The 14,807-nt window shown below is 48.9% G+C and overlaps 1 protein-coding gene across 6 annotated transcripts in view; it reads right to left on the bottom strand.

Moving 5' to 3' along the window:
- SEC16A (SEC16 homolog A, endoplasmic reticulum export factor) overlaps positions 1-14,807 on the bottom strand; it is a 1,467,667-nt gene that overhangs the window by 184,717 nt on the left and 1,268,143 nt on the right. The window lies entirely within an intron of this gene.

The following is a 14,807-nucleotide window of genomic DNA, read 5'->3' on the forward strand; positions in this document are numbered from 1 at the left end:
ACATGCTTGTTTTGATCCATTTCTCGAGAACTGCGTGGCACGGAAGTCTGTCAGTTTCTTTTCAATATGCCCTCTGACAGCTTTGCGCGTGTCAGTTTGTTTATTGAATACAAAGGAGGATAAAAATACATCCTCTCGTTAAACGTGTATTTTTAGGTTGCGGTCTCTGCCTTCTTATTTTAATTACTTTGTAGTTGGGTTCGCTTGTAAGGTAACTCGTTTATAGTATGTTGTAGTATCTGTCAGGAGCCGGCTTGACTGAATTCCACAGGAGCTGATGCTGGCCCCACAGACCCTCACCAGGAGTTCACCTCTCAACCCTTAAGTATAAGCTGAGCTGAGAACCCCAAGAAAGGGAAAGGGGAAGGGGAATTTGGAGAAAACAACAACTGAGACACTGCAGCCCTGCAAACGTCTGGTAGGCTCTGGTATCTGTAGTAAACAAATACACTTGGTTACTTATATATTAATATAAACTTCTTTTCTAAAATTATTTTAAAGTAAACTCTAACTTCATTACCTCTTAAACCTCTGTATAAGACTTAGAGGTTAATTATTTGTAAACAATTATCATGCTTAGTGCATATAGTCTCAAGCCATTCAAGTCTCTTTAGAATCCTAAAGTAATGACCCTTGCAAGCACCTTACAGATTTAGATATTCTTCTTTGCTTTTTAAGTTCTTTTAACTCTATGAAGTTAGAGTTTTAAATGCTTTTGTGAAATGCAGTCTTTCTTTGAAGAATTGAATTCCTTTTGCATAAAATTACATTAAATAGAAACTCAAACTTTCTTGAATGCTGCTCTCCTTCTGCGTGTGAACCTTTTCTTTTTTTACACATACGAACGCATAGTTTCTTTCTTGACACACGTTTGCGATAAACACGCAAAACCACAAGACGTGAAAAATTGTCCTCGCGTATAAAATTCACACGCGCATATTAACAAATACACGCACGCGTGAAAACAAGTGTGCACGCGCTAAAAAACCACTCGCGCTAAGTAAAATGGACTTGCGCTCTATCGCTACCGAACACCCGCGGTAATACGCCATGTCACACACTTAAAAATTGTACACGCATTCAAAACAACTCGCGCTCTATCGCAACCCAACACGCGGTTTCTTACACAATGTCTCTCACGTTAAAAATGTGCACGCGCTCAAAAACCACTCGCGCTATTCATTTGGACACGCGCTCTATCGCTCAGAATACCCACGCGCTCCCATAACAACATTACTGACGTCACGCAGACTCGCACACACGTTAAAACAGTCTTTAAACACTTTTCATGCAGTAAACAACTTTAAAACTTGAGCGCACAGTCTTCACACGTTTTTTTCTTATAGTAATAGAACTGTAAAACGTCTTTTCACTCAGTAAACTTTAAAACTCGTTAACTCTAAGTTTTCTTATGAAAGATGAAAGTTCACTGTGAAAATCTTATAGCTTTTAAAAAGAACGATCCCACATGATGTCTTCTAGTTCACTATGGCTCAGCAAACTATTTTCTTACTTCTTTGGTAAATCTTCTGAACTCTAAAAGGCCTTACTTAAGGAGCTTAACTAATACACAACCAGCCACTGAATTACTATGGATGAAAGGCAGTTTAGAATCTTGCTCACCTCCCAAGAATCCAACCCATTATCCTATCCACCAATCAGACAAACCAAACATACTATTGTTCCTTAAACCAATCAGATTAAGTTTCTTTCTCTCCATCTTGACTTGGACAACCACAATGTTAATTCTATGTACAAACTCTTCCTGATTACTACTCCAGCCAAACTCTTCCTGATTACTGCTCCAGCCAGCCCTGACAGTATCACTCGTTCGGCCAAAACTGTAAGGAATTAGTTCTGCATATAAACTGAAATGCATTCCCAATATACACAAAGGTGCGTGAGATTAGGGAAGTGTGTGAGCCGCTACGTTAGTTGTGAGAGGCGCTGTCGGCACAGAAATTAAACTGTCAATTTTGTAGTCCATAACGACGCGTGCGCGCGGTGACCGTGGAATGTATTCCAGTTGGCTACGTGTTAGCCCGTCTAGTTCAGCAGCGGACCTTAGCGCAGTGACTCCAGCACAGATCCCTGGAGACAAGAGCGCAGTGTTTCTACGCACAAGCAGGTGAGCTTTTAAGTTTGGCATTTAATGAATTCAGAGAAAGTGCACTGGCAAGAGGGAATGGCTTTGAAGACAGCAAGAATATGAATGACTCATCAATTAAATGTGCAACAAGACGTTTAGAGAATATCAGTTCATTCTTGTAAATTCTAAAGCAACATTGGTTGAAGGTGAAAGAGGCATGTCGACGTCTGCATTTTGTTTGACACGTGACTTTTGAGTAAGTTAAAGTCAAGACTCTTACAAAAGTTGCAGGAAAGTTAAATAGAAAAGAGAACTGAAGCTTTATAGCAGAATAAGACATGAGTCTCAAGAAACTTGTCAAATCATTTGTCAATTCTGCAAAGTGTGGGTATTAAGCAGAGGAACACCGGTAATAATCCAACCGAAAAAAGAAGGGAGAATGAGGTGTAATTTGTGGTTAATCTATGTTCTCTCCTTTTTATTATTTTCTCTGTTGCAGATATCCTGAAGGTGCGGGAGGACTCTGATTTTTTATTTTATCCACTTTCCCCTTTCCCCCGGGAGTGTTAGGTGCTCAACTGTCTATTGGAGTGGTTAAGTGCCTCACGCTTTTCAGGGTCTGTCCGGGATCAGCAGCTTCTGCGTGCCAGCAATCAAGACTCAGCCTGACAACGACGCACCTGGAAGCTGGGAGCGAGGAGCTCAACAAAGCGCATGCGAGAAAGGGGATTTGTTATGAAGAAACCACTATAAAGTGGACACTATCATTCTAAACATGCATGTACACATGTACAGAGAATGTATACATCTATATGCAGTGTGCGCTTTTCATAAATTGGTTACACTCTGCAGTCAGGGTTTGCAAGGTGAATTCTGAGTGACTGGGAAAACTGGTTCTGTAGGATTTGGAGACTAAAGGGAAGGTAATGATTAGCCGAGACATTAAACTGATGGTCAGCCAGCAAACCGGCCTTGGGTTTTTATTGCATGGCAGTATCACGGAAGAAAGATGCAATCTTTAAAGTGCATGCAAGCTTGTTATTTATTGTTCAGAGGGTTCCAGCTATTTGCTTCTTGACCAGCAATAAACCTGGAGTTAAGGACACCTAAGGGCAGAGTGACCAATACTTCGTGGGTTTTGATTGTTTTCTCAGGATGTGACCAGAGGCCATGCGTGTTGAATTGGTAGTCCTTTTAAATTAGAGTGTTCTGAAGATGCCAGCAAGCCGGGGTAGTTGAGATGGTTATCGCCAGTTCAAATCGAACCTGTTTATGCAATTGCTTTGGTGGTTAGGTTGTCTCAGGCCAGCAGGGACTTGTAATAAATTATGTTTGTATTTGAATGTGTAACTATGTGATGATGTCACAACCTAACACGGACAAATCCTAAAAGAGGGTGTGTTGTACACATGAGCTGAAGATGGTAGTTAAGATAAACTTGACCAATGAGAACGGGGGAATTGGAGAAAGATTGGATTTCTTTTGTAAATGTTTTGACCAATCACATGTGGAGTGTGTGGTTTGTAATAAAATATATGGGAGTGTTTTAACTGTTGCCAAAATGTATCTAATGTGTCAACTTGTGTGGTTCGGAAAGACTCTGGTTAGTTTGACTCTATAGAATCATCTAGCCCTTCCTGGATGATTGTACGTAAAGAACAAGTTACTTTCTTACCTGGTAACGTTTTTTCGATGGGATGGTCCGACGACGTATTCCATATCTATGACAGGTAATGTCCACAGCTGTGCTGCTTCGGAAAATCTTTGCCGTCTGCGTCCTGCGTCGGTGACGTTGATGCGCCATCCCCGAGGACCTCCTCCGACGGCCAACGTCACCCGATGTGATAAGTAGGACGCACGACGCCCATAGCCTCAGTTATAGTTTTTTCCCAGAACGTGTGCCACCAGTTTTCTGCCAGTCAGACACACAAGGCCTTGCGGAACGCAAGCTGCAATCGCAAAAGAAATTCTGCAGCGGGGAAGGCAGGGAGGGAGCGATATGGAATACGTCGTCGGACCATCCCATTGAAAGAACGTTACCAGGTAAGAAAGTAATTTGTCCTTCGAGGGGATTGGGTCCTCCGACGTATTCCATATCTATGACAGACTCCCAAAGCAGTACCAAGCAAGGAGGTGGGAAAGAATTTAGAATACAAATTTAGCATGCCCAATCAAATTGCGGAATAGAGAACTGCCTTGCCAAAGGTCAGATCTTGCCCTCTGATGGAATCAAGGGAATAGTGACGTACAAAAGTATGTACTGAAGCCCAGGTGGCTGCATCACAGATGTGACGAATGGGAACTCCCCTCTGCAGGGCAGTAGACGCAGCCACTCCTCTGGTAGAATGGGCCCGCAAGCCAGCCGGAGGGTCCTTAACCTGCCAAGCGGTAACACTCGGAGATAGCTAAAATAATCCAACGAGACAAAGTCTGTTTCGTCACAGCTTGTCCCAAACGCTTCCCAGCGTAACCAATGAAAAGTTGATCGTCCACTCTGACCTGGGACATGCGCAAAATATAAAAGCTCAACGCTCTCCGAGGATCAAGCCTATGGAGCCTCTCCTCTTCCTTACCAGGATGTGGAGGAGGATAGAACGCCGGAACAACCACCTTCTGGCTCAAATGAAAATCCGAGACCACCTTCGGAAGAAAGGAAGGACGAACTCTAAGGACTACCCTGTCCTTGTGAAACACAGTGAAGGGTGGCTTAACTCACTCAAAAAGAACTATTCAAAATCATAAACGAAATAAAAAACCCGCCGGCCTGCAACAACACGCCAATCCCATCGACGAAACTCTGCGAGGACCTCGGAGACCACTTCAAAAACAAAATAACCTCCATCCAACACACCATACGAAACAATCCGAGCGTCCACAACTCAAACCCCACCGACACAGACGAGGAACACACAAACAAGCTACGAAACTTCCCAGAAATATCAGTTGAGGCTTTCGTCAAACTGGTAAACCGAAGCAACACATCAGGCTCTCCTGAAGACCCTTGCCCTCCGGACATATACAAAACAATTCTCAAACAAGGAACCCCCATGGAATACCACAGGAATCTCCTCAACCTCTCAATCTCAACAGGCAAAGTACCGCAGGCTTTCAAAACGGCTTACATCAAGCCACTACTTAAAGACACAACAGGAAACGTGGAGGACCCATCTCCAACATACCCTACACAGCCAAACTGCTAGAAACGTACGTCTACCAAATAACCCAAGAATTCATAGAAGAGCACTGCCTACTAGACCAGGCACAAGTTGGCTTTAGACCCATGAGAGGAACAGAATCGGCTCTCCTCTCCATATGGGACGACCTAAAAACAAACGCAGACTCAAACAACAGCACCGCCCTGATTCTCCTTGATCTGTCTGCAGCCTTCGACACCGTCAACCACGCCATCCTCATAAAGAGATTAGAAGGACTAGGGATAACGGACACTGCCCTACTATGGATCAAATCCTTCCTAACAAACAGAACAGAAACAATATGGATGCAACCTTGTAAATCCAAACCCAGAGTCTCGACGTGCGGAGTACCACAAGGATCATCCTTCTCCCCACTTCTATTCAACATCTACATGTACCTATTTATCAAACTCATCAAAAAACACGGCCTCACATGCTACAACTACGCCGACGATACGCAAATAATCTTCAACATACAAGACACCCGAGAAGAAAGCACCCCACTAGAGAATTGCCTTCGAGACATATTCAACTGGATGAACCTCAACCATCTCACAATCAACCCAGGTAAAACGGAGATGATGATTGTTTCAAAAAAGGGAGGAGACATCAACTACATCCCATGGCCAAGACAGCTCAGCACCACACCAGAACCTTCATCTACCGTAAAAAACCTGGGGGTCCTGATGGATAACAACCTCACCCTGGAGCCACAAGTAAACTCAGTAATCAAGAAATGTTTCTTCCTCCTGCGAGCATCAAAAACGATCCTACCATTCCTTTCGTTCGCCAACAAAACACTTACCATCATCGCTCTGATCATGTCCAGAGTAGACTATGCCAATAGCTTATACATGGGCATGCCCGAACGACTTCTAAAAAAACTGCAACGCATACAAAATGCAGCAGCCAGACTTCTCCTCAGGCTACCCAGAAGAGAACACATCACACCCGCGCTAAAAATACTAAACTGGCTACCGCTGAAACAGCGAATAAAGTTCAAAGCCATGTGCATCACGCACAGAGCAATACACAAACAAGGCGCAGAATTCCTAAGCGCAAAACTGCGCCTACATCAACCGACAAGAACACTAAGATCAAGCACAGACATACGCCTGGAACCAAAACCCTACAACAGGAAAAAATTCAGAGGATCGTCTTCCTCTCACCAGGCACCCAAAACTTGGAACGACCTACCTAAGAATATACGGAATACAACAAACCACCTAGCATTCAAGAAACTCCTCAAATCATGGCTCTTCCAAGCGTAACCACTACAGAGACGCACCGGAATGCCCATACACTAAAACAATGATGAGAATAACCCCAACTTCGGCCACTCTCAAATTGAACAAACGCTCAAGCCAAAGAACCAACCACTCGACAGAGCATAAGACATCATGGAAGACAGCCGCAAAGGAAGGCTACAGAGACTGACCACCTAACTAGACCCAGACGAAACCTAGACCTACACTCTCCCGCTCTTACGCCCCGGACGAACACATCCAGACTGGCAGACGCACCTAGATAGACGTTGGCCTGCGTCGCATGTGGATAGGACTGTTCGAAGGATAACACGCCCACGCCTAGGAAACGTGAATGCTAGCTTATGTCACAATCAAAGCCGTGAACACCAACCTGCGTGGCGTTCGGATGGAGTTGTGAACGCTAGCTTGCCCACTCCTGGACCGATCTCTAAACACTAGCCTGCGCCGTGACCAGATAAAAGTGTGAATGTTGGCATGATCACACCAGTATGGAGCCCCAATCATTGGCCTGCGCCGCGCCTAGATGGGAATGCGAGGGCCAACAAGTGCCACTCTCCCCAGAACCGCGAGTACTAGCATTGGTAAAGGTCAGGTAACCCACTAACCAATAAGCTCAAACTCTGCACACTTATCTCACTCAAAAACTCACACAACCATCTCTCGCACAACAAACCGCACGCACTTCACAACACTGCAACAACACATAAACCGGAACAACAGCACACGTGGACTGACTCCAATCCGATACCTGCACCAAAGCTCAGCACCCGGTGTATACTGAGTTGAAGCTGCCAACAGCACACCACTTCTCTCACTATCCTACTCCCTTCTTCAACCTACTAACCCATCCCACCTTTATCGTTTGCAGATCCGCCTGAGCGCCTGGGGACCAATTCCGTTGGTGACGGTGCGCGGTACAAATACCTTTAACATTTAACATTTAACTCTGCGAGCGGAAGTAATCGCAACCAAAAACACAGTTTTCAGAGTCAACAGCCTCAAAGGGCAAGAATGTAAAGGCTCAAACGGAGCACCCATAAGAAACTTAAGAACAAGGTTCAAATCCCAACCTGGCACCGACAAAGGTGACAGAGGGAACACATTAGTGAGCCCTTTCAAAAACTGCGAAATTAAAGGAATCTTAAAATAGGAACACTCTTCAGACGAGCGCTTAAATATGGACAGCGCCGCCAGGTAACCTTTAAGGGTCCCCACTTGCAAGCCCCTGTGGGCCAAAGAAAGCAAAAAAGACAAAACCATGGGAATGTCGCATTCAAAAGGATCCACATTCTGAACTCTACACCAGTCGCAGAACTTTCTCCAACGGCAACGGTACAGAGACTTTGTTGCCGGCCGCCTGGCCGAGAGCAACACCTCTATCACGTCTTCAGGGAGGTCCCAATCCTTATACCTCAACCTTTCAGAAGCCAAGCGTGAAGATTGAGGGATATGACCTCTGGATGGAGAACCTGACCCCCCTCCCGTGAGGGAAAATCGTCTCGGTAGGGAAGACGACGTGGAGGGCAGATGGACAAGTCTAGAAGGTCCGGGTACCACGTCCTCCGGGCCCACGCCGGAGCAATGAGGATCATCCGGGAATCGAACCTCCGTAACCTCCGCAGCACTTGCGGGATGACGGGGACTGGAGGAAACGCGTACAGCAGTGGGAATGACCACTCCACTACGAACGCGTCTCCTAAGGCTCCTTTTGGAGGCAATTCCCACGAGCAAAACCTTTCGCACTTCCGGTTGACACTGGAGGCGAAGAGATCCACTTGAGGGGTCCCCCAAAGGGCGAAGATCTCCAGGAGAATCTCCTGAGCCAGCTCCCACTCGTGAGAGATCGTGCTCTGCCTGCTCAGAGCGTCCGGAGTCTCGTTGTCGTCTCCGGCCAGATGAACTGCCGAGATCGAAACTTCCTGCTGGATGGCCCAGAACTCGAGCTGCATCGCCTCCCTGCACAGCGGAAGTGACCCTGCCCCCCCCCCACTTTTTGTTGAGGTAGTGCATGGCCACCGTGTTGTCCGTCAGAATCAGGACACTCTTCCCGCGCACAGTCGGCAGAAAAGCCTTCAGGGCTAGCCTGACGGCCCTCAGCTCCAACAGATTGATATGGAGTCTGGACTCCGACAGAGACCAACGACCGCTGACTGTCAACTCGTTGGCATGAGCTCCCCATCCCGTGAGGGATGCGTCCATCACGATCGTCACCTCTGGCCAGGGCAGCCAAAATGGGGCCCCCTTCATCAGATTGCCCTCGACGGCCCACCACAGAAGGTCCCGGGCTACCGAGGGCGGCACCTGAACAGGGTCCGACAGCCTGCCAGAGGACAGACCACTGGAGCTTGAGTGCCCACTGCAAAGATCTCATCCGCAGACGAGCCTCTGGCACCAGAAGAATGCTGGATGCCATGAGGCCGAGCAGTCTCAAGAACTCGGACGCTGGGAGATTCTGGGCAAACTGAAACTTGTGCACCATCTGCTGAATGTGAAGAGCCCTCACCTGAGGAGGAAAACACTGCCCCAGGGACGTGTCGAGCACTGCTCCGATGTACTGGAGCCGCTGCGTTGGTGTCAAATGGGACTTCTTTAAATTGAGGGAGAAGCCCAGCCTGTGAAGGGAGTGGCAGGTGACGGACAGATGATCCAGGACTTGCTCGTAAGAGCTCCCCCTGATCAACCAATCGTCCAGGTAGGGGTAGACGTGAATCCCCCCTTTCCTGAGATGCGCTGCCACCACCACCATGAGCTTGGTGAAAACCCTCGGGGCGGAGGTCAATCCGAACGGCAGGACCCGAAACTGAAAGTGCGAGTCGCCAACCACGAACCTCAGGTACTTCTTGTGCTTGGGATGGATCGGCACATGGAAGTAAGCATCCTTGAGGACGAGAGACACCAACCAGTCCTGAAGTTTAAGGGCCTGGATGACTTGAGAAAGAGTCACCATCTTGAACTTGTCCTTCCTGAGGAGTTTGTTCAAACCGCGCAAGTCCATGATGGGTCTCAATCCCCCGTCTTTCTTTGAAATAAAAAAATAAGGGGAATACCATCCCTTGTTCCTCTCCGCTACAGGCACCAGTTCTATGGCGCCTTTCTCCAGCAGGACTTGAATTTCCTGCGCAAGGAGCAGATCCGGACTCTTCAAAGAGAGGTTCCCTGGTGGATGGTCGTGAGGCCTCTGCCGAAAAGGAAGACAGTAGCCGTGGGTTATGATCTCCAGAACCCACACATCCGAAGCCATGGCTTGCCACTCTACAAGATGCTGCGCCAGCCTTCCCCCAACCGGCGAACCATGGGACCTGGCCTCATGACTGAGTGGTAGCGGCTGCGGCGTTGCCTGAGGGCAAAGAGGCAACTGCCGGAGCGGCCTTGGCACCTCAATTACCTTTGTTTCCACCTCTGGCACTCTTACAATGGCCTCTTTGACTGCTAGCTCCTCTCGCTTTAGTGAAGGACGAGTAATAGCGAAAGGAACCTCCCCCTCCATTGCTGTCCCCTAGGACGAAAAGGCGGAGGTTGGCGAACTGCAGCACCCAACGATTTTGCTGCAGCTTTGGAGGTCTGCAACCTCTCAAGGCTCTCGTCAGCCTTGCTGCCAAAAAGGTGTTCACCGTCAAAAGGCATGTTGAGGAGCCGGGACTGCACATCAGGAGCGAACCCAGACTTCCGCAACCACGCAAACCTGCGCATTACGGTGCTCGCCGCCATGGACCGGCTGACACAATCTGCCAAGTTCAAACCCGACTGAACGGCCTCACACATAGCATCCTTGCCATCCTGAACCATAGCAAGGAAACCATCCCGTTCGTCCCCTTCAGGAATATGATCAGCTGCTAATGCAACACAGTTCCACAGAGTGTGCGTGAAACGAGACAAGGCACATATGGAGTTGGCCGCCTGAAGCGCCATACCCCCCGAAGAAAACACTTTCTTCGCCCAGCCGTCATAACGTTTGTCGTCCCTATCCGGAGGGATGGTAGGATACGACACCTGCTTTGCCGGTGCCATAGCTGCCTGCACCACCAAACTCTCCGGGGTGGGGTGCCTAGACAAGTAGCAGGGGTCGCTACTGACTGGACGGTATTTTCGCGACAAAGACTTGCCCACTGCCGGGAGACTCTCCGGAGCAGTCCAAGCCGCCGCCACCCTTCTCTGCAGAGCCATATGAAAAGGCAAAACCGGGACAGTGGGTGGACCGAGATCAAGGATGTCCGTGAGATCATCCTGAACAAACTCCCCTGGTGGAGCTGACCAACCCAAGTACTCGGTAACCCGAGACATAAGGTGCCGATATGAAGAATCGGCATGAGTGCCAGGCTCCGGCCGACAAAACTCCACCTCCGGAGAGGTGTCCAGTCCACTGGCATCATGCAGCGACTGCCTCAGGTCATCAAACTGGCTATGGCCCGAGATAAGGTCATCTGGAACCGCAACCGGAACCAGGCCGCCATCAGAGCCTTCATCACCCTCTGAAATGTACTCCAGGCGGGGAGAGGAAGACCTCTGCGGACCAAAGCAGTGCCGGACCTTAGCCATAACCTTTCTAGGGGCAAACCCCGTGCCACGGGGCCCCTCCGACACCACTGCCTCGAAAGGCGCCGGCGTCGACAGAAAAGGCGTCGACGTCCAGCGAATCGGCGTCGACGACAGCTGCAGCGCCGTCAGCATCGGCGGCGTCGACACAGTCCTCAAAGCCGGAGCTCCGAGCGTGTCTCTCGACAACCTTGGCACCGACGGCGTCGACAACCCCCTCGAAGACGGAACCTCGAGAGAAATCGTCGCCGACCTTAGTGCCACAGGCGTCGACCTCTTCTTCGAAGACGGCACAGGATCACGCGGTCTCGAGCGCATCGAGGACTGGGACCTGGAATGGGCATGGCGAGAATGGCTACCCTTGTCCGAGCGGGACCTCTCCTGCGAGCCGTGCCGACCACCCGAGCCCAAAGGCGTACGGGCGGTGTCTCTCGACCGGTGCCGACCGACCCCACTCGGAGGCGCGGACAGACCAGGGCCCTGCGATTCCAGAATCGCTAGCATCTGCTTCCCAAAGGAAGCCCATTCCTCCGGTGTCGCTTGCATGGAGGGATAAGCGACCCGCCGACGGGCAGAGTCTTCGGAAGAGGACTGGGAAGGCGACCTATGCCGGCGCTTCCTGGAATGCCTAGAAGAGGCGGAGGAGTGGTGAGACCGACTCCTGGAAGGAGACCCACCGGACTTCCGACGACGACGCGGAGAGTCACCCCTCGAGTCATCGGTCGAAAGCCCCGCAGACCTCGACTTCCGGGGGTTAGACACCCGGCCTACCGACAGCATCTTCTTGCGTTTCCCGCAAGGCCTTTACAGTGAGCGACTGGCAGTCGACACAGTTCATATCGTGGGCCTCCCCGAGGTACCAGAGGCAGGCCTCGTGCGAGTCCGTGACCGACATCTTGGACCCACAGTCCCTGCAGTTCTTGAAGCCCGGACGCGGGGTCGAAGATGAGAAAGACATCACCACGAACAGGTCTTCACAACCAACCGAACAGGTTCAATGAACCGAGAATAGAAAACAGCAACTCCAACGAGTCGAGGCGTACCGAGATTCACGAAGCGAACACGTTCGCGGAAAAAACAGAACTGAGGCTATGGGCGTCATGCGTCCTACTTATCACATCGGGTGACGTCGGCCGTCGGAGGAGGTCCTCAGGGACGGCGCATCGACGCAGATGCCAAAGATTTTCCGAAGCAGCACAGCTGTGGACATTACCTGTCATAGATATGGAATACGTCGGAGGATCCAATCCCCTCGAAGCCAGTTTATTGCACTAACATGCATTTGCATCTTAAGTGGTGGGCCTACTTTAGGTTAAGGTGATTAGAGGCCCAATCGCACAGAGAATCTCTAAGAAAATGCATGACCTTAAAATTGTGAACTATTATAAATGCGTGAGAAAAGTCTGGCATGGAAGATACCAGATAACTTGTGAATTTGGAACCCGCACTTTAAAAGGTGCAGAAAATTAAAGGTGAAGGTAAAACCAGGGGAAGGGTGTCATGATGCCTACCCCCAGGCATCCGGACCAAGCCCATCAGCCCCGGGAGCAGGCATCTAGACATTTAGTAAAACCTCAGCAGCCCCGGCTAGGGGCTATCTGGGTTCAGTCATGGCGCCTAAGGCGCCAGGCTCATAGTCATTACTTACCTCAGACAGACCATGCTGCAAATGACTCCAATTCAACATGAAGCCTGAAAGGGACTATTTTTCTACAGGGACTATTTTTTACTCGGGTGTGGTTCTAGGGACTTCTTACCTGGGACTACTTTTGAGGCTATTTAAACCACGCCCGACCAGCAACACACACTTCGTGTTATTATGCATCCAGCAGCGTAACGCTCACCGTGCCTGCAGCCTGCAGCCTGCATCCAGTCTTCTGCCACGCCCGCCTCGAATCCGGAGCTCCTAAAACAAAGAGGAAAGAAAGGGACAAGGTTAGAAAACAAACTTATTTCTATTCCACACCTGATTCTGGATCCATCTCGTCTCCGGACCTGTGAAGAACATCATTTCTGCACGCGTCGCACCTCCAGCTTCAGCGCCGCGCCATACTCACCAGTCTTCACAGCATCCTTGGGGTCGGCGCTGCCTCCATCATTTCTTCGCCAAACTTCGGCACCTAGGAGACAAAAGAAACCACAAGGTGAGCCGAGGGAACCAACAAATATAATTCTTACCACCATAGATTTTCCTGATTTACCCCCGGAGGCATCCTTTTGTGACTCTCCATATTTTCACGTGCCGCATCTGTAAAGAGACAAAACAACACGTTTTCCACATGCAACATTTACCGGACAGCGCCGGGTAATACACTCTTACCTGAGCACCACCAGCTGCCACAAGAGCATCTTTTCACGAGCCAGCTGCAAGACAAGAAAGGAAGGGAAAGGGGGGGAACAAGAGCGAACATCGGACATATTGAACTCTATGAACTTAATACTTATTGGTCCTCACCAGGAACCTCAGAGTCCGTACTCTCCGGAACTCTCCCGAGCCTTCAAACCAGTGAAGTAACTGGAATCGACGCGCCCCTGCAAATCCACGCAGGATGGAGAGCTCATCTTTCAAGAATATAAGGTGAGATTGCTGTGAGGGCATTTCGGAGGTGATTAGTTGGGGAGGACTGTGGGGGGTGCCATCACTTGAAGTGGCTAAATCCATCTCTCCACTTGCAGGAGAATATTTCTATGGGTTAAGCAGACAAGATTAGGAGGGCAGATCCAGTCAGTCATCGCTGCACTACGCATCACGTGGGTGGAGACCGCAGCTGTCCGGGTCCAACCGAAGCCCCTGTGGGAGCCAGGTGAGCATAACAAAGGGAGCTGTTTCCAAGAGACCTGTGAATACACCAAGTGGAGAGAGTAATCCTCTTCTGAGGAACTGGATTATTCTTTATTTTTGAATTTATGTATTGGTACAAGCAATCTGGGGAAGGGAGCCATTCCCAGGAGCTGTGAATATTGTCCATTGAAAATCTTTACGTTGGATTTGACCATTTCAGCACTTTGAGAAATCAAGAGATAGTACCCTTTACACATTGAAGTTAGTTTTAGAGTGTGAGGGCCAGAATAGGATTACGGACACAGGACATACTTTTGGTTTGGACATCTTTACAAAGGACAGACCCATTCGTTTTGGTTGTGTTAGGGAAAACACCTCTTAAATTAGGGATAGAGAGGCATTTTCAAACCCTCATTTGCTTTAATAGACGTTTGCAGCCACAAACATGTCTCCCTCTGTGCCCTTGTCTCATTCCTGGCTTGCTTCTCACATTACCGTTTGACAGGTTTGCTTGACCACTTTCCTTGGGCAGTGAAGTGTTCACAATGCACCCCTCAACTGGGCAGTGATGCATCTGTTGTGATGGTTATTTGCACTGGCGGATTAAAAAAGGTTCTCCCTTTTAGCATACCCTCTTCAGACCACCATTGAATAGTTATCACTGCCTTTTGTGAAACCACCACTAGATTGTCACATTCACCTGTCTCTTGAGACCACTGATTCGTGAACCACTGCTGTGTTGGGCATAAACTGAGGTGGGCATGAGGAACGATAAAGAGAAAGGATGTCATGTCCAGAAATGTCATTACATTTCTGGATTGTTATCTGGCAACCAACCAGCTGTGTAACAAGGGATTTGAGCCTGTAGTGCGTGCATTCTATACTCAGTGTTTATAATGGCCCAAAGACATTTTTAGTTTTGGCTATTAAATCAAAACCTT

Source organism: Ambystoma mexicanum, chromosome 8 (genome assembly GCF_040938575.1).
Source record: "Ambystoma mexicanum isolate Mex_15411 chromosome 8, UKY_AmexF1_1, whole genome shotgun sequence".
Classification (NCBI taxonomy): Eukaryota; Metazoa; Chordata; class Amphibia; order Caudata; family Ambystomatidae; genus Ambystoma; species Ambystoma mexicanum.